The following is a 26,221-nucleotide window of genomic DNA, read 5'->3' as shown; positions in this document are numbered from 1 at the left end:
TGCCCGGAGAAAATCCACGCAGGCACGGGGAGAACATGCAAACTCCACACAGGAGTTTGAACCCCGTTCTCCAGAACTGTGAGACAGATGTGCTAACCAGTCGTCCACCGTTCCGGCTGTTTGAAGACAAAGATTATTTAAACAAAATAATTATTTTAACATAAAACAAATAAATGATGTTGTGTACTTAAAACAATCACTTAGCTTCACTTTTAGTCCGCTCGCTGAAGACTAATGTTAACATAGGCAATGATTATCTGTGTTATAACCCTTTAAGCAATGGATATTTGAACACAAATAATATAGACAATAATATAGCAGTACACACAGTCGTACAGTATACTGTATTATCCTCTGCAAAACGACTAAATGAATCGTACTTGACTTGTAGGTAGGATACGCCCCACTGCAGTATGATTAGCTGCTGCACCCAGGCAGAAAAGTTTGCCTTTAAACTGCCCCCAGGTGGCCAAGGCATGCACACCAGAAGGAGCAGCATTATGTGCATTGAATTGAAGAACAAAAAGTGCTTAATTTTAATTATGTCATTCGTGCATGGTTTTCTAAAGTATAATATTATAGTGTGCTATTTTTCTAATGAAAAAAACTCATTGCGCAATTTTTTTGTTGCCATTTTATGTGCGGCTGGAACACATTAATGGCCACTCCATTCATTTCAACGGGGAAATGTGACTTGAGATACGATTGTGTTGGGTTACAAGTGTGGTCAAGGTACAAATGCAACAAATTTCCAGGCGCCACCTTATATTGAAATTCTCATTCAAAATCGTATAGATCACACATACTGTACCCACATGCTCTGAAATCCCTAAATACGCCATGATTTACAGACCACAACTGAGGAGTTATGTAATGGTCAAACATGTGGCCAGTATTGCAAATAAACCGTCGCACGCAACGACAGAGAGGTCGTTTATGTAGAGCCATGCCACTGTGCTCTCGCTAGCCCGCATCTCACTCTCTCTTGGTCCCAAAGGAGCACTTGTGCGGCTCACTGGGAAAGCGGTCAAACATTATTAGCTCAGCAACATGCCACTGAGTTTTTCCTCGCATAAGTCGAGGCCCTAAATAGATTTAACACTGCGGCAGGAGCACGCGATGTCCTCTGTCTCCGGAGCCATTGATGAGCAATGTCAAGCAGAGCCGCACTGAATAGGCAAAGGCCAAAGAAACCGATTATGTGTGTAACCCAATTAAACAGCACCAGTAAGGTGACGATCGGAGACCGTGCGAGGCAGCTAAACTGAACCGAAGCAGAACATCAATGACTGATAAGGAGCATGTGACTGCTTCTTTTGAGTCTTTGAGGTATTGCCGACTGGTTAACTTTCATGCAATTGCCAATCGCAGAGCAGGTTGAAGTCCTGGATTTTATTACACGTTGTGCATCATGAAACAAATGAATCAATCGGTTAAAAAAAATAATTTAATACACATTTTATCAATGCAGTGATTTCATCATTCAGCATTCGCAAACTCACCTAGTTGTGAATGTGTCTGTATAACTACCAACTATTCGCTGAAAAACTCACCTATTAATAGCTATATGCGTATTTTTGTGCTCTTTCGGTAACGCCCTGTTCGTTCTAGTACGTCATATTAGCAGAGGAGGAGCTAGTGTTGTGCATCTGCTGATAGCGGGCCAGTTTGACAGTAAACAGCAGTGTGATGGAAGATTTCAGAAGAGGTCAGACAGGCAGGCGAGGCTATTAGTGAGTGGGGTTGACACCAAAGAAAGCAGGGATATTTTCTGACATTAAATGTACTTTCGTTTTGGAAATAAAAGTATTTTTTTTTAAAAATGCGTGGTTGGAAATTGTATTATGTTTTTTTATTTATTTCAATTTGAATTTCATTTATCTAGTTTACTTCAGTGGTGTAGTTAAAGATCTGCGTGCTGGCTAATGAGCGAAGTTGGCCTAGCCACCACGTGACGTTGGCATCTGCCGGCCTCAAGCCAGAAGGAGCGAAAGACAGAGAGAGACACATACACATATGAATACTCTGATTACCAGCTTCTCATTTTCATTGATAACGTGTTTTGTGATCATAGTTTGGGGTATTCCCTATATAGGGTTTAAACTATTAATATAGGCAATTACAAAATGTTTAGGGTGGGTGTCCATTACCCACAAATTTTCACTTTTCATATCGATGGTCCCACAACCCCTGCAAATAGTGATGGTTTATTTAAATATGCATCCATTCATTTTCAATACCGCTTATCCTCATTAGGGTCCACGGTGAGCTGGAGCCGATCCCAGCTGACCTTCGGCGAGAGGCGGGGTACACTCTGGACTGATTGGCTTCTTTAGATAAATTGCAGAAAATGTAATTGTTTTCAAACGTTTGATTGAACTAGTCTGAATCACGAGATACTGTTAAAATGGTGTAGCGGGAACACAAGGATCCTCTTCTCCGCCATATGCATTGCAAATGTCCCATCATTAAATTCACATTTACCCGCATTCCAACACTTGTGTGGAGAATGAAGCGCTACATGTAGCACCAGCGTGAGAGACGGCACACATATGGAGGATGGAGGGAGGGATTTGGCACGAGTTGCCGGTAATGTATCGCTTCCAACGGAACGGGTCGCACGCTCAAAACAAGCCATAATTGGCTGTGATCACGCTCAGCTATGGAGACATACAGTAGAAGTGACAGCGAGGAAGATGAGCGCAGAAGAAGAAGGGGATGTTAGATGGTGTGACAAAGCAATTTTTAAATGTAAATACAGTGTGTCATCACTACATGGCGGTTCACCTATTGTAGATTCAGTCCATTGCAGATTTTTTTTTTCATATTCATATTGTGCATAATTCATCATATTGCAAGATTTTGAGTGTATGCGGTATTTTATTTTTTGTTTTGTGGTAAAATAAATGCTTCCTAACCTAAAACATTTCAACTATTAAAAAAAACTAAGAAAAAAAACATTAAAACACATATTACAAGTCATACAATCTACATAGTGTACAGTACTACTGTGTATTGCTGTATATTTAAGTGTTTAAAAGGTAAGGACACTTACAACGCAGACACATTGGAACATCCATCGATTTTATATACAGAGTTTTCACATTATATCACCATTCATCATTCATGCAACCGCTATATCACAGATTTTCAAGCAATTATTCTTTCATGGGTTTTTATAGCGTACACTATAAAGGCAAGTCTGAATTTAAAGTTGCGAGACTTCGGTGTAGTACAATGTTGTGCCACAGCATGCCAGGCAGCATTGAGGTCTACTGAAAGAGATGCAGCGCTATTAAGAGCAAACAGAGGAAGAGGCAGAGAAGGTCCCCAATCAATATTTGTTCCCACAGCGCAAAGAGTATATAGAGCTATAAAAATTGTTTCTGCTCCATGTATGTTAAAATAGCAGTTGTTTGAAGCTTTCTAATTACCGTAGCTGATGATAGATGCTAATTTCTTTTAGCCCTTCTATGGTGTTTCACATGATATGTAAACGTTAAGCTTACAGCCTTTGGTTTGCATTTTGGTGTTTTAATATATCGTTTTTTTTATTCACTTTTGTGTGTCAGTTTTACAATAAACTGAGCATGACAAATAAACAGCTTGAAGCAAGCACACTTGCTTCTAAATTGGAGAATTGCGGGAGAGCATGAGAACAGGTGCTTAGGAATACTTACAAAAAGTGTTTAATCAAGTAAGTTTGTTTTTCATAAGTTGTCGTGTGTTTAAAGCGTGTGACCCTATTCACACATATACACTCGTATAAATATAAATAAATAAATACAGAAAAAAACTAAGTAAAAACAAATGCAAAAAAACAGCATTGAGTAGAGACAAAAACTAATTTCAATCTAATCAAAGCAAGAAGAAAAAAAACCCTGAAGATTTAGTCGCATGTTCGTATATGGTAATTAATATGGTATAAGTATTCTACAGTAATAGTTGCACTGTTTGTGCAAAGTGGGAAGATTAATATTACTGACAGTGATATACTGCATCATCATGTCATGATGACTGATAATAATGATCATTAAAAACTATCTTGTAATTAATGTTGCTATTTATGATTACATTTGAAATCCAAATGAATTCCAGGATTCTATAGGATGTCACTCGATTGGGCCGATGTACCTAATGAAGTGTCCGCCGAGTGTGTGCCCGAGCGAAAACATGTGGCTTTCCCACTTAAAAGCGTGAGAGCCGGCCGCTGTCTTCATAACAAAGATGCGGTTTGTCATGAGACCGGGCCGTTCAGCCTTCTCCTCTCTCCTCTCGCTCATCCCGCATCTCGCTCACAGCCCTTGTCCTGGTATGCCCTCCCTCCCTCCATCATGCCGCCGTCCCTGTTGAGCGACTCATGCATGGATACAATGTGCTCCACTGTGCTCTTTGAAGGCTAGCATTACTGCTCACACGCAATCCGCACGGAACACTGATATGTTTCCTCCCTCTCATTTATCTTTACTTTATTTCTGTGTTTCCCCTTCTTTAATTCACTTTTCAGTGTTAACCCTTTTCAAGACAGGGCTGTCCTTGAATGTCTATTTATATGCCCAAAAAAAGAAAACAAAGTCGCTGCAAAGACATCGTCCTTTGATTCATTTTTCTTTTAAGTTCTTTAAATTGCTTTTGCGGTGAAAGAAGAAGACGAAACGTCGCACGTGCATATATTTTAGGCAACATCTACATTTTCATTTGTCTGGCAAGTTTAGCTTACAAATGAATAGCTTGCACCTTTCTTTGATTCCAAGTCTCTGAGCATGTTGACTCTACTGAAGTGAAGTGAAAGCTGAGGAACTTGTTAGGTGCAAAATTGCAATTACATTCTATAAATAACAGATTACAAAAAAAATGTACATTTGCGAGACAAAAGTCATTAAGTTACATGAATAAAGAATGTTTAAGTTGAATTTATAATAATGTGTAACTTGACAAGATCCTCAACAGCCCTCATACTTACACCAATGCTGTACCAATGCGGTACCTCGATTTACGAATTTAATTCATTCTGTGACCAAGCTCGTAATTCAATTTACTTGTATATCAAATACATTTTCCCTGGATGGAAATAAATTCAAATGCCATCAAGCCATTCCAGCACCAAAAGAAGAAAAAATATTTTTTGTTAAATGTTTTTGATTCAGAAAAATACAACTGAATAGTAAAATACACATGAGGAGCAGGCCAAAAGTAATGAGCCCAATTTAATTTAACTGACGAATAATTTTTACGTTTTTTCTGAAATTTACATTTTGTGTAGTTGAAAGGTTTGTTTAAAAAAAAAAAATTAAAAAAAAGCTTTGTTTATGCCTGTCCTCTTCCGGTCATCCATTTTGGAAGTGACATCATTGTTGGATGCCCGTACTACAGGTCAGAAGTTTTCTAGCTTTGGCAAAGCGAACCACGACGAAACATTTTCAAAAGGTTGACAAAATGTGTGTGAGGTTAGGGTTATGTCATCAATGATGACACATGATGTTATCATTGGTGATGCTACAATCTTCTCTGATCAGTGCTTCGACACTTGCGCTATTCCCAGGATTAATTGCTGAAAATGATCTGTTGATCCAGCCAAAGGAACTGATGACTTCATAAGCTCCTTTACTTGTCACAGAGGTCACACAAAGCAGGCTCTTGTCCTGCGCCTTTGATCCTGGACACCCACTTTTTTGACTGCGTTGTAGTCTATTGCAGTTTCCCCACACACATTTTGCAACCTTTTGAAAGTGTTTAGTGGTGGTTCCTCTTTTAAAGCAAGCAATTCAATCACAGCTCACTGCTTCTGGCGAGTATCCAACAATGACCTCATTTCCAAAATGGCTGACAGGAAGAGGACAGGTTTAAACAAAACATTTTTTTCGAAATAAAGCTTCAAGCAAGTATATAAACTACAAACCCTGATAATTTCAGGAAAGAAAAAAATATTCTTAGTAGGTTAAATAAACCTGGGCTCATTACTTTTGGACTGCCCTTTACACACTGTCGTATTTGTGTCTTGACCTGTGCCTTTAAGGGGCATGTCCAAGTGGGTAACACCGGGAGCTCCGACTCCAACTCGGTTGACAATTTACCATGCAGTTAGTACAGTGTTAGTGTCTCTTTCATTCTCCTTTCGAGTGTTTTCATTCTGTATTTGTGTGTTTGACTGTTTGTCCCATTAAATAAACCTCTGAGTGCATCGGCGACTGTCAAACTTTGTGTGTGTCTCTAAAGCTCCCAACACGAAGCAAAATTTCTGCTCGTAACTTCAAAATCCTGTGAGTTGGGGCACTTGTAAGTCAAGGTATCACTGTGTAAGCTTATGCTCGTAATTTTCCAACTTTTTCTCGTAAATTCATGTTTTCTTTTCCACATATGACTGAATTAATGCAAAACAAATTTAGATAACAACGAACGTGCCTTCTAAACTACGTCTTTATTATTTGACCATTTTGCTGTTACTGTCTTAATAGTTATTTTAATTTCTTAATTCTATGATTATATTCTTTGTAGTATGGTTTTCTTTACCAACTCCTTTGAAAAATAAAAAAGGGACCTTAAAATACATATAGTATGTATGTAATATATGCATAGACACCATGTTTCTCTCCAATTGTTTCCCTATGGTCAGACTCCAACAGAGCTCAAGCCACAGACATTTCTCCTGGATATTCCGAGCGTGTCGGTGCCACATCAGGAATATGATACTTGACGTGTTCTTTTTTTCTCTCCCTCTGAGTGTGTGACAAAAATATTCACTTCCTCCATCTTTTTTCATTTCTGGCTTTGTGTATCATTGCTGTACAGGCACGCGATGAGAATACTCCTGTGTGATCTGCCATTGGGTGTCACTCCCTTGTGATCTGACTTCTAAGACAGAGTAGAATTGTATGTGTGTGTGTGGGCGTGTTGTTGCTTCCTATAGTGTCATTACTGAACTTATTTCAGCAAGACTGCTCTTTGTCTTTCTTCTCTTTTCTCTATGGTGTTCCTCGGGGCGCCATATGGGGCGGTTTGGTCAGGGGGGTGGGGGAACCCTAACGATTCTAAAGGCCCATGACTGACAAGTGCCCTAAAAAATAGCATTTTCATAGTGCGGCATTGAAGTGGTGGGGCCCGAATACCTGGAGGTACCCCTGGTTGTTCCCTCCATCTATTCGTCTTTTCACAATCATTCACAGGCGCTCTCGCTCACTCCTTCTCCACTCGGTTCGACAGATCGTTTTCATAACCACTTTTCCGAGGTCACAGCCTCGTCTGCAGTAGTCACGCAACCCCCTTGCCTGCTCAGTCAGCGTTACACATACATGCACAAACATACGCACACATACTCCAACCTCAGCCCCACTAGACTAGGCTGTGCTTTAAGCCTGTATTAAGGGGCCAACGCGCAGCTTCCCCCATGCAGCCACAACAGACGCTTTTAAAGGGTCAGCATGTCTATTTTTGGCATTCTGCGCTCAAAGCATTCCATAGCACACTTGCAACCTGTGGCTGCAGGGTGGGAATGCAACTGTCTTAAAATGAGATTAAACAGACTGACGTTGGATGATGAACCACGCTGTCACCACAGGTAGCATTCTGCTGCAGGGGGAGGTGTGAGAAAGCTCTTGATTTGGTTTGTGACTCAAAAAAAAAAAAAAAAAAAAAAAAAAAACACGTGAGAATTGGGGATGCAACGTGATGGTTAGGGGTTGTTGTTGAATCTTTATTGGAAATGTGACCCCAGCATTCTTATCCTCAACAACCTATGCTGTTGTTATTCTGTCTATCCGTGCAATACATGCACAAAGGCTTTCCAGTGTGATTCTATAGGAAATCCAATATCGCAAACCCCCACTATAGTCTCCCATATCTTGACAGGAAGGGAGTGCAAACTTGTACTAAGGAATGCTTTAAAAAGTGAGTTTTAATAAGTTAAAGTCTGTTTCCATGAGTTTGAATGTATTTAAAGCGTGTTGGAGGAGGTCCACTATATTCCAGATTTTCAGATGTTGGTTGGGTCTGGAATGTATCCCCCCCATTAAACGGGATTCACTGTACAGTACTTTCTCCCAGTGAATTTGCAAGAGACACATAATTGTGGACTCCAAAGATATTACAGGTTTTCTAAATATTTTCAATGAGCGACGAATGAGTGGTCTCTTAGTAGCCGTATAGTACCTGTTAATCTATGAAGGATACCAACGAAAAATACGAACCAATATACTCTATATGTACATACATGGAAACAAAATAGACAAATGAAATCAAACTGACATTTTTTAGAAAATCCACTTTTTTTGTTTAGCAAAATTGGCTTTGACACCTTTTGTGTCCTCTTGCTCATTCAAACTTGCAATTAAAGTTTGGTTTTAGTTAACATGTTTTCGGTGCCAGCTTCTGTTTATATCTGTGTGGCTCTGTAAGAATAATGTTTACTTCAAGATTTGCATGACTGTAACTCGTATGCACATGAACACACTGACACATACTAACAGTGCAATGGAATATGACATCTTACACTTCCTCTGTAATTCTGTAATGGGAATAAGGTTTTCCAGCTCATCAAATCTCATTTTGCGATGACTTCACCCAAAAAGGGGTGGGCAAAATATCAACAACACAGCCTCAAAATGGCTTGGAAATTGACAACAGGTTTGGCTAAGGGAAATTTGCATGGGAAGGAATTCAAGTAGCTGGGGCGAGAGGCTCGCCAAGAGGAAAAGGTTGGTCCCTGAAGGTTTCTTGGAGGTGTTAAGTTTCTGCTATCCATCCAGCTGCTGACTAAATACATGAGAATTTATTAGCTGAAGAGACAGGTTGTAATATTTTGTTTATACTGGATGACAGCTTACAAAACCACTCTGAGGAGGTGTGTTAAAAACACAGTCAAGATTAAATGAAGCTTGCAAAGACATGCATGACAACATTATGCACACCCCTTCCAGTCAAACATATCACTCTGCCAGTCCTGATTTGTTGTTGTTGTTTTTACACAACGCATTTAAATAAGAACGCAAGGTCTACTGATGGGTGACTGATGTTTTATTGCCGATGCCCCCAAAAATGAAGCAATATGTTCTTTTAATGTTACCTCTCTTTTCGTTTTGTGTGCCCACATCCCCCACCTTTCACCATCCACTCCTGTTCAACACAGCCCCGCATTCAAGTCACTCATGGTATAATCTGATTGCGTGACATGTTGACCTCATTGCAGGGGTCCTCTTTTTAGCTGCGCTGTGCTGCTCAATTAGATGGACGTTTAATGTCATTTCATGTAATGGAATTGCTTCGCTTTACTGATCGCTATGAAAGAGCAGCAGCATCACATGAAGCGGTCATATGAGAGAACTAAAACCACGCCCACACTCGCCGTGAGGAGCAACAGTGTAGAGAGAGGGGAGCATGAAGATTGAGGTTGTACAGGCTTGGGAGCGAAAGGATTAAATAGGAGATTAAAACACCAAAAGGAAAGAATAACATGACAATCGCAATACAAGGAAGCTCGAAATGACACAACAGAAGCCGACGAACACACACATCTGCAGAAAATGGAATTTGTGTGTGCTGCTCATATATGATTCGGGAGCCGTGATTAAGCATCATGATTTAAATAGACCATTTCATAATGTCTGTAAACAAAAGGCTCCAGGACACTCCCGGGTGGCAGAAAACTGATTGACTGCAGCTGATTACAAAAAGGTGTTGTGTTTGGCGTTGTGCCAGCAGATATACCCCAAAAGGTTGAGTTGTTTTTCAACTGCCTGGCGTAGTCGGCACTTGTAAAGGGACAGACTGAGAAGCAAAGCCTCATTGTCAGGTTTGTGGAAGCCATTTTCCCCACAGGTAGGCTATACTGTGTGTAAAAGCTTTGGTTGGGTTATTAGCAAAACATAATAGCTAGCCTGCTAGCTAACGTCAGCGCTACAGCACGCTATCCAAAAGAGCACGTCTGTGCAATTAATCAAAGCAACACAGAAATCAATTCATCAGTCAGTCCCTTAATGACCATGAGACTATGTCTGAATTTCAGCCACATCCATTTTTAAAATCAACGGTCTTCATGGTTTACCGAGGAAGACAAAAGAACCTGATCATTTACAATTCTGGGGCAGTGATGACAAAGAAGGGGGGGAAAAAACTCCCTTGCAAAACTACAAACAATTTCATGAGTTTTTTTGTTTGTTTGTTTGCAGGCTACTTCCTTGTTCCTAGAGAATGACTCATTTGGCAGAGGTAATGAGTTTGTTTGCCACCTACTGTATGGAAAATAATGCAATTATTTGTTGTGGTTCACCGTAGCAATCATAACTGTCCACAACCACTCTGCCTTGGTGAGTTTTGATGGCTTGTTTCTGATATTAATCACTTGATAGCTTTGTTGCCTAAGCCACAAAATAAAAGGACAACAGATTCAAATATGAACAGATGGCGGAGATGATCCGTTGCTCTTTAGAGACAACAGACTGAGCGACTAACAATGACAAGACACCTGACGGGCAGAATAACTTCTGTGTGCACACGATGGCCAGTATTTAGAAATCCAGCGGGGCATTGTCATGGCACAGACATGTGAGTAGGTGTGGCATCTTTAACTCGTTTAGGGACATATTGAGGACATTTTCTGCGGGTTTACACAACATCGCGTGAGTAGGGAAGGGTATCCGGTGGATCCAATCGCCCTCTGTGAGTGTGGCAGCGCCTCCATGAATGTGGCCTTTGAGTGGCAAGAGGTCAGTAGACAGCCTGCATTTATACTGTATCTGTGAAAAAAGGCCTGATGCGACTTAAAACTGCTACAATTATGTTATCCTCCACTCCCTTCCATGCCTTTCTCTTTCCCCCTCTCTCTATGAGTCAGGAGGAAGGATTCTCCAGTGAGCTTTTGTTTACGCTCATATTACTCATGCGAGGACTCTGACGTTTCACTGCATCGATTTCAGTTTTGTTTCTTAAAAAGCTAATGAAATAACGTGCGTGGAATTCCTGTATTTTACACAATCAAATGTTTTCCCCTCCATGTTTATTGCATTGAATGGACTTGTTTACTCAGATCCCGATTAGCTGCCAACAACTGGATGTCAAAAATTACTTTCCATGTGTCCAACAATTAGAAAATAAAACATGAAACAGTTTCATCCATCCATCCATCCATTTCGCTTCTCCCTACTAGGGTCGCGGGCGTGCTGGAGCCTATCCCAGCTATCATCGGGCAGGCGGCGGGGTACACCCTGAACTGGTTGCCAGCCAATCGCAGAGCACATACAAACAAACAACCATACGCACTCACATTCACACCTACGGGCAATTTAGAGTCTCCAATTACTGCATGTTTTTGGGATGTGGGAGCAAACCGGAGTGCCCGGAGAAAACCCACGCAGGCGGGGCCGGGGATTGAACCCGGGTCCTCAGAACTGTGAGGCTGACGCTCTAACCAGTCGGTCACTGTGACGCCTGAAACAGTTTAGTTTCAGATAAAAACAAATTGAAGTGTTTTGCTTTTTTGTTATTTTGGGGAATTTAGCAAAGGCAGGTATAGGTCACCACCCTTGCACGCAAAGAAATAAAACATGTCTGCTGTGAGACAGAAAATGCATGTTGTAATTCTCTTTGATACAGGGATTTTCACAATCTTGGCATATAAAATACATAAACATGCAGAGAGAGAAAAAAAGCAAAGGAAAAAGAAAAAAAGCATGCAGTACACAGATAATTCAATGTTACTTTCCTGCAAAAATAAAATGATCAACAGTGGAATCCCTAAGTTTGGAAATCAAACAAAATTTATAGGCAAAATCTTGAAAACATGCATGACATAACATTGGATATCAGCAACTATCAAACGATTAACCTGAGTGAGTATTTATCTTTTTATTTGGCTTTTGAGGGCTGTTTTACTACATCTATTCCAAAAGATGGACCACTGTTGTGTGAACACAGACAACAGTTCAGCGAGCATCAATGGATTTATTCTGAATTGCTCTCTCTTTGGCTTTTGCTGCTTTTTTGCTGCAAAAGGAGGACCAGACTCAACAAAAGAAAAGAAGAATGTGAGAAGAGAAGAAGTCTATAAAGCGTAAGTTACAATAAGTTTGACCCAGGAACGTACATATTCCATATTGCCCATTTAGTGTTTTAGGTAACTTATACCATGACGATACAACAAGTAGATATCTGCATAATCTTTCAGAGGGTATACAGAAAGTCACCAGATACCCTGTCTTGTGACATCTAACACTATGATAGGTTTGCGTCTAATAATAGGCATAAACTCACAAAACGATAACCATGTTTTGACTCTGATGTTCAACCTGCAATAGTAACTGCCTCTCAAACTGGGTTATCCATGTCTTTAAGCCCATACTGCAATTTTTTTATCCCCCCTCGCAGAATATCAAATAAGGCCTGTCGGCGAACATCTGAGGGGCAAGAATATGCACGGAGGTAGCAGAGTTCCATTTGGTTCCAAGGAGAGCAGATCTTCATGTGACAGTGGTACAACAGCGTGTGCAAAAACTGCTTTAGTTTGAACTTACTGTATATCACAGATGGAGGAATATGACGCTGTTGGCAGTTATATGGACGTGCGGATGTAATTCAGCTTTGATTTTGGAGCTATATTTACACCAACGTCCAACAATGATGCAGGCTGTCACATCAACATCAACATCTTTTTTGTGTGAATAATGTTTCGCAGCCAGGAAACTGGGTTAGACTGGCTTTTATCGCTGTTAATTTGTCAAACTCCTCTGTAAAACTTTTGATCACTTCATCATCAGTATTTTGGGCAAGATTCATCAAATAAAAACATTTACCAAGATATAATGAACATGTCTATTCATTAAGGGATACACTGTATTGAGACATACGTATATCATATACACATACTTTTGAATATTTTGGTTACCTTATTTTGCTTCATGGATGGGACAAAATATTAGAAACAACTCTCAACAACTCCCTCCACCACAACAAGCCCCAATAATTATGAAATGGAATTTATTAGTCTAGTATGTCTGACGCATGGGAAAGGCCTTTGCATGTGTTAATATAGGCATACACTGCCAAGGAAAGCACTGAAATCTGTTAGGTCAAGAATTGCGCCACTATGAATCATCTGTGACTGAGAAATAATAGGAGTGGTGGATGAAAAATAGACACTGGTCTGACCACATCCAGCTCAATATTTGCCCCACGACACTGTACGAAAACAAGGATTTAAACTCAGTGCTCTGACTGTATGCGTGTGTGTGATGCATATTTAAAACATTTGCAATTTGATGATGAAAACAAACCCTGGCACATTAGCATGGAGAATTTCCTCGCTCCGCACGCAAACTTAGAATAAGGGAGGGCTCCACGGCGAGTCAGTGTGTATATGTGTGTGTGAGTGCGCGTGTGTTTGTGTGTATGTGTGCGAGGGTGAAGCTGTGGGCAAAAAGCTAGCAGCTGTTTAAATTCAGCGCTCTCTGCAACATGCCAATTTAAACATGATCCTCATGGACGGAGAAAGAATTTGACACACTCGCCACCTCTTTCTGTCACTTTCTATATCCTTCACCATATTTCAAAAAGAAACTATATTGCACTTTATGTATCTCTGAGTTGACTATAAATCCGAAATGACTTTCCTGGCAGCCCCTAAACCTGGTATGAAACATTTGATCTGTTGTCGTGTGTTCTTCAATGGGTCATGTCATTGTGCCTGTGAATAAATCATCATATTAGCACCGCTGCCCGAACGGTGTGCGAGTTCGATGCCTGTGGCGCCACGTCTAACGAGGTCACAAAACCTACATTGACTCACATCAGCCCATGTTCTTAATAATATAGGAATTGAAAGTAAGATAGATTGAAGTTGTTATTTATTTGATAAATATTACTACATTACAAGACATACTACACTTGTGAACTTGTTTCCTCGCCCGCTAAAGAGCTACTTGACAATAAGTAAATCAGGACTTACATATTGTACTTCCAGTGGTTATAGAAAGGCTACACACCCTTGTTCAAATGCTCTTTTCTTTGTGATATAGAAAACATTAGACCAGGATAAATCCTTTCAAAACATTTTCCACCATTAATATGACCTATAACCTGTACAACTCAACTGATTATAAATTTTTTTTGAAGGGGAAGTAAAAAATAAACTACTGCGATGTGGTTGCACAAGTGTGCACACCGTCTTATAACTGGGGATGTGGCTGTGTTCAGAATAAATCACATTCAGACTCATGTTAAATAGGAGTCAGCACACACCTGTCACCATTTAAACTGCCGCTGATTAAATCCAAACAAAGTTCAGCTGTTATAGTAAACTTTTCCTGACATTTTTCTTTTTGCTTCTTAAGGGTTTTTTTTTTTTTTTTTTTTTTCTATCACAGGTTTTCAAGTAATGTATCTTGATCTCATTTGAACAGGGGTGTATTGACTTTTTATGACTACTGTAAAAAGAACTACAGTACTTACAGTATGTAAAAATGATTTGCAAAAGACTACTAAAAGGAGAAGTACTGATACAACTGCTATGTTTATATAAAAGTAAAATAGTACAGTCTCTGATAGGTACTTAAGTACAAAATTAAAGACCACTTTAATAATTTGGCTCAATAAAAAAACAAAATTGTTCCCCTCCTCTATTAACTTAAATTGTGCTCAAACTGAGAAGAAAAAATATCACATTCCATGTTGCTGGTTCTTTTTTTAAAGCTAGTTAATGGCTCAACTTTTATGCTATCAAAACAACATATTGCCATAGCTTTGCCACTGTTGTGAACTGCTAAAAAATAAGAATAAAAATCTCTTAAATAAGGCCAAGAATGGGACTACCTTGCTTCTACGAATCAGTTGCTGTTGTTATTAATGCTCCCAGATTCACATTCCTCCGTGTTACTGTTTTTTTTCCATTTTACTGTATATAACCCCAAGATGTCACTCAAAGTAAGTAAGTAAATAAATAAATACAGACGCCTGAAAAATCTAGTTAAGTTCGGTATCAGAGTACTTGTATTTTATTAGTTCCCAAGGCCAATGTTGCCACACTATAAATAGTTTTATCACGCACATATACACAAATGTACACATCCTGTGAAATCCCAACAAGCATTCGGGCCATGTCACAGCTTCGTTTACTGTCAAACATTTAAAATACACCTTCCATTCCCCCAGCTAACAAATAAAGCCCCGGGCTTGAAGGACAGAGCAAAGCGCGAGTCACGCAAACAACAGCCCCGCCTCCCAATTCTTCCTCTCTGCCTCCTTCTCTCTTCCATCTACTGTAGTTATCACTCTCTCTCTCTCTCTCTCTCTCTCTCTCTCTCTCTCTCTCTCTCTATCTGTCAACATACTCACTATCCTGACTAACTGGATACCTGACTGACTGCATGAGACATTTTCCATCCCCATCAGTACAATATGCAGGTTATCGCTCTTTCGTTTGCCCGTCTTTGCTTGGCAACAGCCGAGGAAGCGTGCGGTGTGGGATGAGGACAGACCGTCTTTACAATCTCTCCTTCTCACTGTGCCCTCTGTATGCATTATTTTGTCAAGCGCACTCGTTCGATCATAATTCGGCAGGGAGCAGGAGTTCAATTAGAGTTCAGGCTGCTCTGGGTCCTCAGTGAGAGGCCATGGCCTGCCAGCCAATAAAACAAACACAAAGCCATTTAAACTGCCTTTTGCATCACATTCCCTTGGCTTAGGTGAATTTTGAGCAAACCCTAAATTACCCTAAGGCTGGATTTACGCTTCAAGTGACACAAGTTTGATTTTTTTTGGCTCTAAAGTGACACAATTCGGTCATGTGTAGTCAGCATAAAGAGAAAAAAATAAAGCATGAAATCGGATATCTTCAGATTGGAATCAGGCCTCTTCCAAATCAGGCCTCTTTTTAAGCTACTACGTATTGAATATCAGCCAATGTACATGCATATAGACATATAGGCGTGCACTCTATTTTGCCTTAATTGCCTCAAGATATTAATCGACACTCATTTCCACAATATTAAAGAAATTGTGAGTTATCCATCCATCCATTTTCTGAGCCGCTTATCCTCACAAGAGTCGCGGGAGTGCTGGAGCCTATTCCAGCTATCTTCGGGCAGGAGGCGGGGTACACCCTGAACTGGTTGCCAGCCAATCGCAGTTGTTAGTTATCAGTTAATCAATTATTATACGCATGCCTCTGCGATTGGCTGGCAACCAGTCCAAGGTGTACCCCACCTCTCACCCAAAGTCAGCTGGGACAGGCTCCAGCTCAGCTGTGACTCTAATGAGGACAAGCAGTATAGAAAATGTGATAACACCCTGTGTAACCCAGTTTCCTGGCCATGAAATAGCATTCTCACAAAAACTGATGTTGATGTGACAGCAGCATCATTGGTTCTCGTTAGACTTGAGGACCTTTTCTGCCTCTTCTTTTTGCTTCTGCATTACGTTGCATCTCTTCCAGTAGACCTCAACACTACTCCCACAGATTTACCTATTCCCGGATGTTTTTAAAAAAATAAATAAATAAATCTTTTTTTCAATGTTTTGGAGGAACCCATATTGGTGGTTTATCCTTGTTTATTCTAGAATTTGGGGGGTTTAAAATGCAGTTATAATGGGCCTCAATTATCCGGGGATTTTCGCTACTTGTGGTCCGGCCACGTCCCTATCAATAGCGGGGTTCAACTGTACACGCAAATCTAAATTTGGACTTAAAAGTGTAAAAACCCATTAAAAAAATGACTCCTTGGGAAATCTACGCTATAGCTGGGGTGTGAACGAAGAACCGCGATAAAGCGGGGAAACGCTATAACTCCGATTAACTTTACATGACATGAGGAACTGTTTTCACTCAAGCGAGTGACAGTCTATTGTGTTTTACCAGCTCAAATGATGAAGAAAGGGGACCTCATCTGGTTGAAGGAGATTACATCAAGCTGTACCGGGTCACATACCACCTTGGTTAGTGATCTTTCCAACCGCATGGAAACATATCGATTTACTTTCGAAAACAACAGCAGCATACAGTCATGTCTACGGATGCACACTGAAGCATTGGTCTACAAACATAAAATAAAGTGACAGGCAACACAAACAGTCTGTTGTACAGTGAGCCCAAGCAGTCAGCATGAAGATAAAACCTGACAACGAATGCTTGTGCCATGTGAGCACAAACATTTTTATTGCATGTGTTCCATGTTGGCCCATCACAAAGCTACAAATTTCCAGAAGCATTTGCGTTCATGCCAAATGAAAGCAGCAGCGGTCAGGTTATTTTTTTAGTTCTTTTTTTTTACTGCCTTGTTTCACGTTGTTATTTTAGTATTTAACGGTTTGTCATTGTGAAACCATACCGTGCCAGAGCAGCAGTGTCACCAAGTTCATTCATCAGCCACTGTGAATAGGCTCTCCATTCGCTCGGTTTAGCCATCAACAGATCGCATTACTGACACCACTGAGCTTTTTATGCGGGTGGCCATGTTAAATTGTTTGTGCCATAGCTAATAGGCCTCAGGTTTTCACTGGGAGAAAAACTGCAGGGCCATTTGAGGATGACGGCCAAAGTTTTGGTTCAGAGGAGGGAATCTGTGTCATGACATCAATCACTTTCTTTGTTGTTTGTCTATAGTCCATGCAAACAGAATGAGGGCGGTGCACAGATAACAACATCTTTCTCATCAGACACCTTTAACTTCTAAGTTTTATGCATGTACTGCAATGTTGAAAATGTTTTTTTTTTTAAAAAAAGAATGAAAAGCTTCAAATTAATATAAGACATTTTCTTTTTTATTTCTGCATTACGGCATGAGAGTTAATTGTTTTATTCTCTTTTAACAAAGACATCCCATTATACAAAGTCGACATTTTCAAATTAGAATACATGGAAGTGCTTTCATGCCACGACAGTACGCAAAACAAAATGAGAGTTGAAATGCATAACAAGTTATTAAATGGGCTTTTGACGTGGCTTTGGGCAGTTCTTCATTCTGCACGCTGGCATGGAGATCAACCAAATCAGTTTGTTGTGCGGTTGCTTGAATCTAAACTGTCAATGTGAACTTTTCAATCTAAAACCAGAAAGTTTTGAAGTGGAGTAAAAGGTTTTAAAGACTGGCTTGTTTATGAAAAAAAAATGGCAGCGGAAGCGCCTTCCTGTTTGATGGCCAATAATATAGTTTACAGCATGACAACTGCCGTCCCAACTGCCCCCTTTGAGTCGTATTGAATTTGGGGAAGGCTAGTACCAGACAATCCTAAACATGTCCATGTGTTCGATTTAAAAAAAAAAATTAAATAAAAAAATCAACGCTGTTCAGCTCCAGTTTTAAAGGCAAAAGAGCTTATTCCACTGCAGCTCCATCTCCTGCATCTGTTGCAGACTTGAATCGAGCCGGATCTGTTCCAAAGTTTAAATTATTTTTTTTGGGCTTATGCACAAGCCCTACAAATCTTTGTGATTATTGGATACGTGCATAATAATGCTCAATCAACAAACAAACTGGAATAAAATGGAGTACACAGTCCTTTGCGTGATGCTGGTCAACCGCTGGAAACCAATTTTCCAACAGGAAAATACAAAAAAATGTAGTATAGCCTTAACTAAATTGATTGAAGTTGTAATAATTTTTCAGTGAATTACTCTTAACAAAACGAAACAAAAAATGATCTCTTAATTCTAAAAGTAACGATTTGCATGGTAAGTCTGGAGTCCTGCTGCAAACAATGTGAATCTGTTTACTTCTCTCTTTATTTCATTCTTATTTTCCTCTCATGTTCTCCTCTCAACACCAGTGGCGAACAGTCAGGCCCACCAAAGGCCTTCTCATTTACAAACTAAATTGTAATATTGATTCCATGAAATCGGATTTATTCCCAAAAGTGTATGCTTGTAATCTCTTATTATTTCTCTTGGCTGTACAGTTTTCAGTAGATGTGGATGTTAGACTTAATCAAACAGATTTCAAGTTCATCCCCACGCGGCCAGTGCGCTAGCCGTTGATGACTTCAGCATTTCGCCATCTTCTGACTGGTTGCTCAGAGCAAAACTTGCTAACTTCGACATGCAAAACATATTTGCAGCGATTTGCTAACATTAACACATTTACGGTAATAACCAGCACTTTTGGTGAGATTGATGTATTTTGTTTTGTTTTTATGTTATAAAATAAATATTGATTCTGAAATGTTCCAGATGATGTACATGACATGGTTTCATGCTGTTACCTTGCATTTTTGTAAAGTATTGATAGTTTCTAGGATTTTGTCGTGATAGTGGTGGTATTAAGTTGTAGATTAAGATGGGTCATTCCCAACTGAAGGCAAAGATACCAAATGAATAGCCCGCCATTGCTCAACATCCTTTGTTAAGATTACTTCGTTCTATGTGAATGAATAAGTGTTGCAAAAAAGTTGAATTAAAATTTTAAAAAATAATTCTCCAAATTTTAAAATATATTATAAAATATATTATTGTTAGCTGTTCCACTACATTTTGCACACTATCACAAATACGTGCACAATGGATATAAATAGTCTACACACCCCTGTTCAAAAGTTTTTGTTTCATAAAATCTTTTCCAGCATTAATGTGACCTACAACTTGCGCAACTCAATTCCATTTTCTTTTTTAATCTTTTAAAAATTTAGCAAAAACATACTTCATATCATGATTCAAAAAGGTATGTTTGGCGCGAACATAACACTGCGTATCCCGAAAGAACATCATACGTACAGTGAACCATGGGAGTGGCAGCATCTTGTTTTGAGGCTGTTTTTCTTCAGCTCGAACTGGGTGTTGGTCAAGGGGAAGGGAATTAAGAACATTTCTAAACAGCAGTCAATGTTGCGCAAAACCTTCAGGCTTCTGCTAGAAATAAAATGTCAGCAAAAGCCCACTAAAACATCTAAAATTGTGAGGGGGTCTAATCAGAGGCACTTTAAATGGCGGCAGGTATGTGCTGACTCCCATTTAACATGAGTTTGAATGTGATTGGCCCATTCTGAACTGAACACAGCCACAACCCCAGTTCTAAGAGGGTGTGCACACATTATTTCAGTAGTTTATGGAAATATTTTTATTTATTTTTGAATTAAACTCTTAAATGGTACAGGTTACCGGCCATATTCTAAGTGGTCACAGTTTTGCAATGATTTATCTTGATCTCATTTTCTTACATCACAAAAACCTGACATTTGAACATGGGTGTGTAGACTTTTTAAATCCATTGTATATGCACATCTACATCCACAGTAGGATTCAACAGTGCGCCGGTACGACAGCGCATGCACTAAGTGCGTCGGTGATCTAATCTCCAGTGCGCTTGTTGCTCTCCTCCTCATCCCCGTGTGCTCTCCTTGCCCAGGAGGAGCGTTGCGGTAGCGGTAGCTGTGACAGTAATTACACAAGACAACCCCCAACAATAGTGTTGGGCCAACAAAGGCTTCTGCTCCCTCTGCATGAGTTCTGTTTGTCTATTCACACTCACTCAAACTTGAACACACACTCTACCCGTCTGTTTGCACACACTGCAAACGAACACGCCTCCCGTTGCCGCACGGCTGCCACTAGCTGTTACAGTTGGCGTCTAACGGGGGACCCCCTTGGCACTGGTTTGAGTAATTCACTTATGGCCTTTTGTGATCCCGCAGGGCTTTGTTGGCCCCCCCAAGCCAATAGAGTCCAACTTCACTCAAGCGAGTTCAGTGTCTATGGCACGAGAGGCCAGGCAGGGACAAAGCAAGTGTCATGCCTTTGATTCGAGCAACTAATGAGTTAACTGTGAGGGATACATACAAGGGATTAGCATGGCTGGCCTGTTGTGCTGGTTAACAGCTATTGTGCGGCTGATTACCGGGGGGGTGGGTGAACACACATGCACAAGGGTGGGAGAGTGAGCCGACATGCAACTATTGCGCAATTTACCATGAAATCGTGGCGTCGATAATAACTAAATCTTCGCAGACAACAAAGGGAATTGAAGAGCATTTTAATCTTGGACGAGCATGGAACGAATACCAGCATGAGAACATGCAATGAAAACAGTCTCATGCCACCTGCAAGAGTTAAGAGCAGCCCGCATATATTATACAATCAGCGCACACTGATTTTGGAACACATGCCTGCACTGTTGTATCCCTTCAAGAGGTGCAATATTTTACCATGTTGGAGCATTAAATCAATAAAACACAATATGAAATACAAAAAGAATGTATATTACAAACCCCCCTCAGAATACTGCACCACCCTTTACTCGTACTAAACCATTAACATATTGATAATATTATCAATATGTTAATGGTGTTTGCCTTGGAGGCAGGTTTAATGCATGTACAGATGAATTACATGCATGATGTCTCTGTTCAGAGCAAACTACACTCCCCTCTATGTGGCACATTTGTCATCAACGTATAGTAAAACTAGCCTTCAGAACATTAAAATACTTAAATGGCCTTTATGAATAAATTATTATTCATAAAGACCACATTTTTATAAAGCTTGACTGGCATTAGGCTGTGTGGGTGTATCTAATGTTGTGGTCAGTGCGCGTATTTTATTGATTCAGCTTTGGGCAATCTTCCATGGGTCATTTTACACGTCTGCTAGAAAATTGATGAACATCATATTTTATTTTATTATAGGCCTTTGGTAGGATAGTGGTTAACTTAGCTAGCATGGGATCACTTTACGCCCTTCGCAACCACCCTGTGATAGATATTCGAAGCTGTAGTCAATTACCGATAAAAACATGTTTTGAAAGGCCTCAATGCAGGAAAGAGAGAGACCATGTTGCATGTGGTTTGTCAGAAAACTTTAACATTTATAGTGGAAACGTATAAGGCATCCATACAGCTACCTTTGTCTGCACAACTTGTAGCACGGAATTACAGTCATTGCATGTGGAGGAAATAGGAAGGGGAAAAGCCTGAGCACTGGCATTTAGCCTGCTCACGCACCCTTCATGAAGCCCATGAAGAAAGAGAGGTGATTTTCTTTCGCAGGGGTCAGTAAAACAAGCAGAAGCTGTTGGGGGAATGAAGAACGTACTGACAAAAGATGCGGCGACAATACAGTTACAGGCTCAATTGGTTGCCCCATTTGAAGATGATCATCATGCATAAGAGCAAATCTTCTCTGCTTCAACAGCACACCGATTGAGAGGTTCCAAACCATTTTCTGCCCGAATGCTCTTCATCAATACGCATATAAAGCCTTCGAAATGTTATATGAGAGGCAATGAAATGTCAAATGAAAAGCGTGAGAATGTGACCCGCCGACTAACACATCAGCGCCACACCGTCCCGTTTGTCCACGTTCACATAAATATGCAAACTGGTGGTTCCGTGCAGCGGAACAGCATTTCAGTCCACTTGGCTGCAAGCTCATGACATTTGGCATTTAGCCGCTACGGCTTTAATTCAAGGTGGAGCATTCAAAAGTGCAATTGGCCAGCGCAACTAGGAATTCCACAAAACAGTACGTAAGCATTTCTTCACAGCTCGCCACATTGACGAGTTAAACTGATTCCTGGTGATTACTAGCTTGTTGTGTTCTGGGTGACTGGCTCTGGGACGGGGTCAAACAACGGGGCAAATGCAAAGGCCAGAGGTTTTGACCTTCCATAGGTTTGAGTGTTCACTTCAGAAAAAATGTAGACAGACGGAACAAATGAGTCAATGTGCCATGTAGATGAGTACGCAACATACACCCACCGGCCGCATTATGACCACTTGCACAAGCTAATAAGATACAATACGGGAGGAAAAACTTCTCCCTTTATAAGGATCATAACGTTGAGCTGCATTACTTTCTACTTTGATATAATTACAAGACAATAAGTATAATTACTAAATACAATGAAACCACTAAAGTCAAATGTCACTGAGGTTGTACAACTCTGAATTCAGCCATAGGTTTCTAGACAAGTGGGCACCAAAGTTCGAACCACTTTCATAATAGAATAATTAATTCAACAAGCATCCAAGGATTAACACACAGATTTGATTTAATTTTTAATGTTTTTTTCATGGTGGCACGGTGGGCGACTGGTTAGCACATCTGTCCTCACAGTTCTGACGACCGGGGTTCAAATGCCGGCCCCACCTGTGTGGAGTTTGCATGTTCTCCCCATGCCTGCGTGGGTTTTCTCCGGGCACTCCGGTATCCTCCCACATCCCAAAAACATGCATGGTAGGTTAATTGAAGACTCTAATGCAGCCCTATGGGGGGCACAAGCCAGTGCAAACTGTAGGCCGGTCCCAAGCCCAGATAAATGCAGAGGGTTGCGTCAGGAAGGGCATCCGGCTTAAAACTTTGCCAAACAAATATGAGCGTTTATCCAAAGAATTCCATACCGGATCGCATAAGAAGATGGAGGAAAAGTGTGCTGGTGCCAATTTTTAAGAACAAGGGTGATGTGCAGAGCTGTGGGAACTATAGAGGAATAAAGTTGATGAGCCAAACAATGAAGTTATGGGAAAGAGTAGTGGAGGCTTGACTCAGGACAGAAGTGAGTATTTGTGAGCAACAGTATGGTTTCATGCCTAGAAAGAGTACCACAGATGCATTATTTGCCTTGAGGATGTTGATGGAAAAGTACAAAGAAGGTCAGAAGGAGCTACATTGTGTCTTTGTAGATCTAGAGAAAGCCTATGACAGAGTACCCAGAGAGGAACTGTGGTACTGTATGCAGAAGTCTGGAGTGGCAGAGAAGTATGTTAGAATAATGCAGGACATGTACGAGGGCAGCAGAACAGCGGTGAGGTGTGCTGTAGGTGTGACAGACGAATTTAAGGTGGAGGTGGGACTGCATCAGGGATCAGCCCTGAGCCCCTTCCTGTTTGCACTGGTGATGGATAGGCTGACAGATGAGGTTAGACTTGAATCCCCGTGGACCATGATGTTTGCAGATGACATTGTGATCTGCAGTGAAAGCTGGGAGTAGGTGGAGGAACAGTTAGAAAGATGGAGGCATGCACTGGAAAGCAGAGGAGGAATGACGATTAGCCGAAGTAAGACAGAATATATGTGCATGAATGAGAGGGGTGGTGGGGGAAGAGTGAGGCTACAGGGAGAAGAGATAGCAAGGGTGGAGGACTTTAAATACTTGGGATCAACCATCCAGAGCAATGGTGAGTGTGGTCAGGAAGTGAAGAAACGGGTCCAAGCAGGTTGGAACGGGTGGAGGAAGGTGTCAGGTGTGTTATGTGACAGAAGAGTCTCTGCTAGGATGAAGGGCAAAGTTTATAAAACAGTGGTGAGGCCAACCCTGATGTACGGATTAGAGACAGTGGCACTGAAGAGACAACAGGAAGCAGAGCTAGAGGTGGCGGAAGTGAAGGTGTTGAGGTTCGCTCTCGGAGTGACCAGGTTGGATAAAATAAAAAATGAGCTCATCAGAGGGACAGCCAAGGTTCGATGTTTTGGAGACAAAAGTTAGAGAGAGCAGACTTTGACGGTTTGGACACGTCCAGAGGAGAAATAGTGAGTATATTGGTAGAAGGATGATGAGGATGGAGCTGCCAGGCAAGAGAGCTAGAGGAAGACCAAAGAGAAGGTTGATGGATGTCGTGAGGGCAGTTGGTGTTCCAGAGGAGGATGCAGGAGATAGGCTTACATGGAAAAGGATGACACGCTGTGGCAAACCCTGAAGGGACAACCCGAAAGGAAAAGAAGAAGTAGGTTAATTGAAGAGTCCAAATTGCCTGTAGGTGTGAATGTGAGTGCAAATGGTTGTTTGTTTAGATGTGCCCTGCAATTGGCTGGCAACCAGTTCAGGGTGTATGCCGCCTCCTGCTCGATGATAGCTGGGATAGGCTCCAGCACTCCCGCGGCCCTTGTGAGGATAAGTGGCTCAGAAAATGGATGGATGAATGGATGGATGTTGTTTTCATTTTGTTTTATTGTAGTTTAGTTTTGTATTTTTAATCGCTCATGGTAAATTTTTTTGTTTGCTTTTTGTTTGCCTTTTTTGCAACAGTAAACTATAGACGTTACATTACTGCCTGCTGCTTCACTATAAGTGAGGTCACTTGATTTATTTATTTATTCTAACAAAGAAAACGTAGTAATGTAATGTAGAGTGTTTTATTGTGTTGGTTTTACTAAATAGTGGTTAACTTAATTTTAGACTTCTATCACAATTTGAAAATGTGAGAAGTGCTAAACTACTCACCTTTGTCTTTTTTTATGATACTGATTATAATCCTTTAAGCCTTTTAACTATTATGCCTTCATTATTACAGTGTTAAAACATGTTTTGTTGTATTAATTTTATCAGTGGTCTTTAACAGTGTTCAAATGTTACTGTGCAGTTACAAAAGGTTTCATGAAGAAGACAGACTGACTATGGATTAATTTATTTTCATTTTTTCCAACTGGGAATAAAAGATTCTAAATCTGAACAAATGAGAGGTCGACTAGTTTCTCGGAACATATTGTTTTCGACGGGTCTACTAACGCACGCTATTCCTCTGACTTGTTTTGGATTTAATCTCATTACTGCACATAGCCAGGAGCTAGGCAGCAGCACATCTGTTGTGCAGTAAAGTAGAAACAAATAAAACATATATAAATAAACAAAAATGCTGAAATATCCAAATGCGATCACATGACCATCAAGCATACACACATTTATTCAGATGTGATTGTCTAATGTTATAATTGAATAGAATCAACAACAAACACCTGTGAGTCAGCAGAAATGTCATTAGGAAAAAACTATTTCATCAGGTACTACTTGTAGAACGTGTCCATACTGTTCATTTTCCATACACACATAGGGCCAAGAAATCAAATTATGAACTACAGATCTTTTCAAAATGTATTAATAGCCTGTCTGACATTAATCAATGGATGATTATTCCTTCACCAATGTTTCAGAGGAAGAGTGTATTTTTGCAGGTGCAGATCTTGCGCCTGTGTCAAGATACGCGCCGACCTCTGTATGACTTATGTTCCTTGTGTTTAGGATGTATGATCATTCTCTTTCAGTTTCAAGATTTCCCCCATGACCCATTAAAGACCAACAGGTGCATGTTTCTGTGAGAAATTGTGCAAATGTGGTGGAAACACAGACAGTTCTCGGGCCGGTTTCAAACACGTACACATGGCTTGGACACTTTTACAATTTCAAGATTAGGTAAGGTATTTTTCTAGCTGCCAAATGTCAAAATGAGTCCGATTTCACTCAAACAGTATGTTAGTGTTTCAAATAAATTCAGTTAGCTGTTACTGTTCGACTGGTAAAATTTTCCACTTCAACTTAACAAT

General features: G+C 40.4%; 1 protein-coding gene and 1 long non-coding RNA gene across 2 annotated transcripts in view; one reads left to right on the top strand and one right to left on the bottom strand.

Moving 5' to 3' along the window:
• Window positions 1-26,221, bottom strand: part of ahrra (aryl-hydrocarbon receptor repressor a) — a 73,965-nt gene that overhangs the window by 40,313 nt on the left and 7,431 nt on the right. The gene's annotated exons all lie outside the window — the stretch shown is intronic.
• LOC133396725 (uncharacterized) lies at window positions 10,497-12,667 on the top strand. The gene is made up of 3 exons (XR_009767404.1): window positions 10,497-10,697; window positions 11,983-12,040; window positions 12,355-12,667. It is a non-coding gene; the product is annotated as an uncharacterized LOC133396725 (long non-coding RNA).

This window comes from Phycodurus eques, chromosome 21 (genome assembly GCF_024500275.1).
Source record: "Phycodurus eques isolate BA_2022a chromosome 21, UOR_Pequ_1.1, whole genome shotgun sequence".
In the NCBI taxonomy this organism is placed as follows: Eukaryota; Metazoa; Chordata; class Actinopteri; order Syngnathiformes; family Syngnathidae; genus Phycodurus; species Phycodurus eques.
This window is presented reverse-complemented; position numbering and strand designations above follow the sequence as displayed.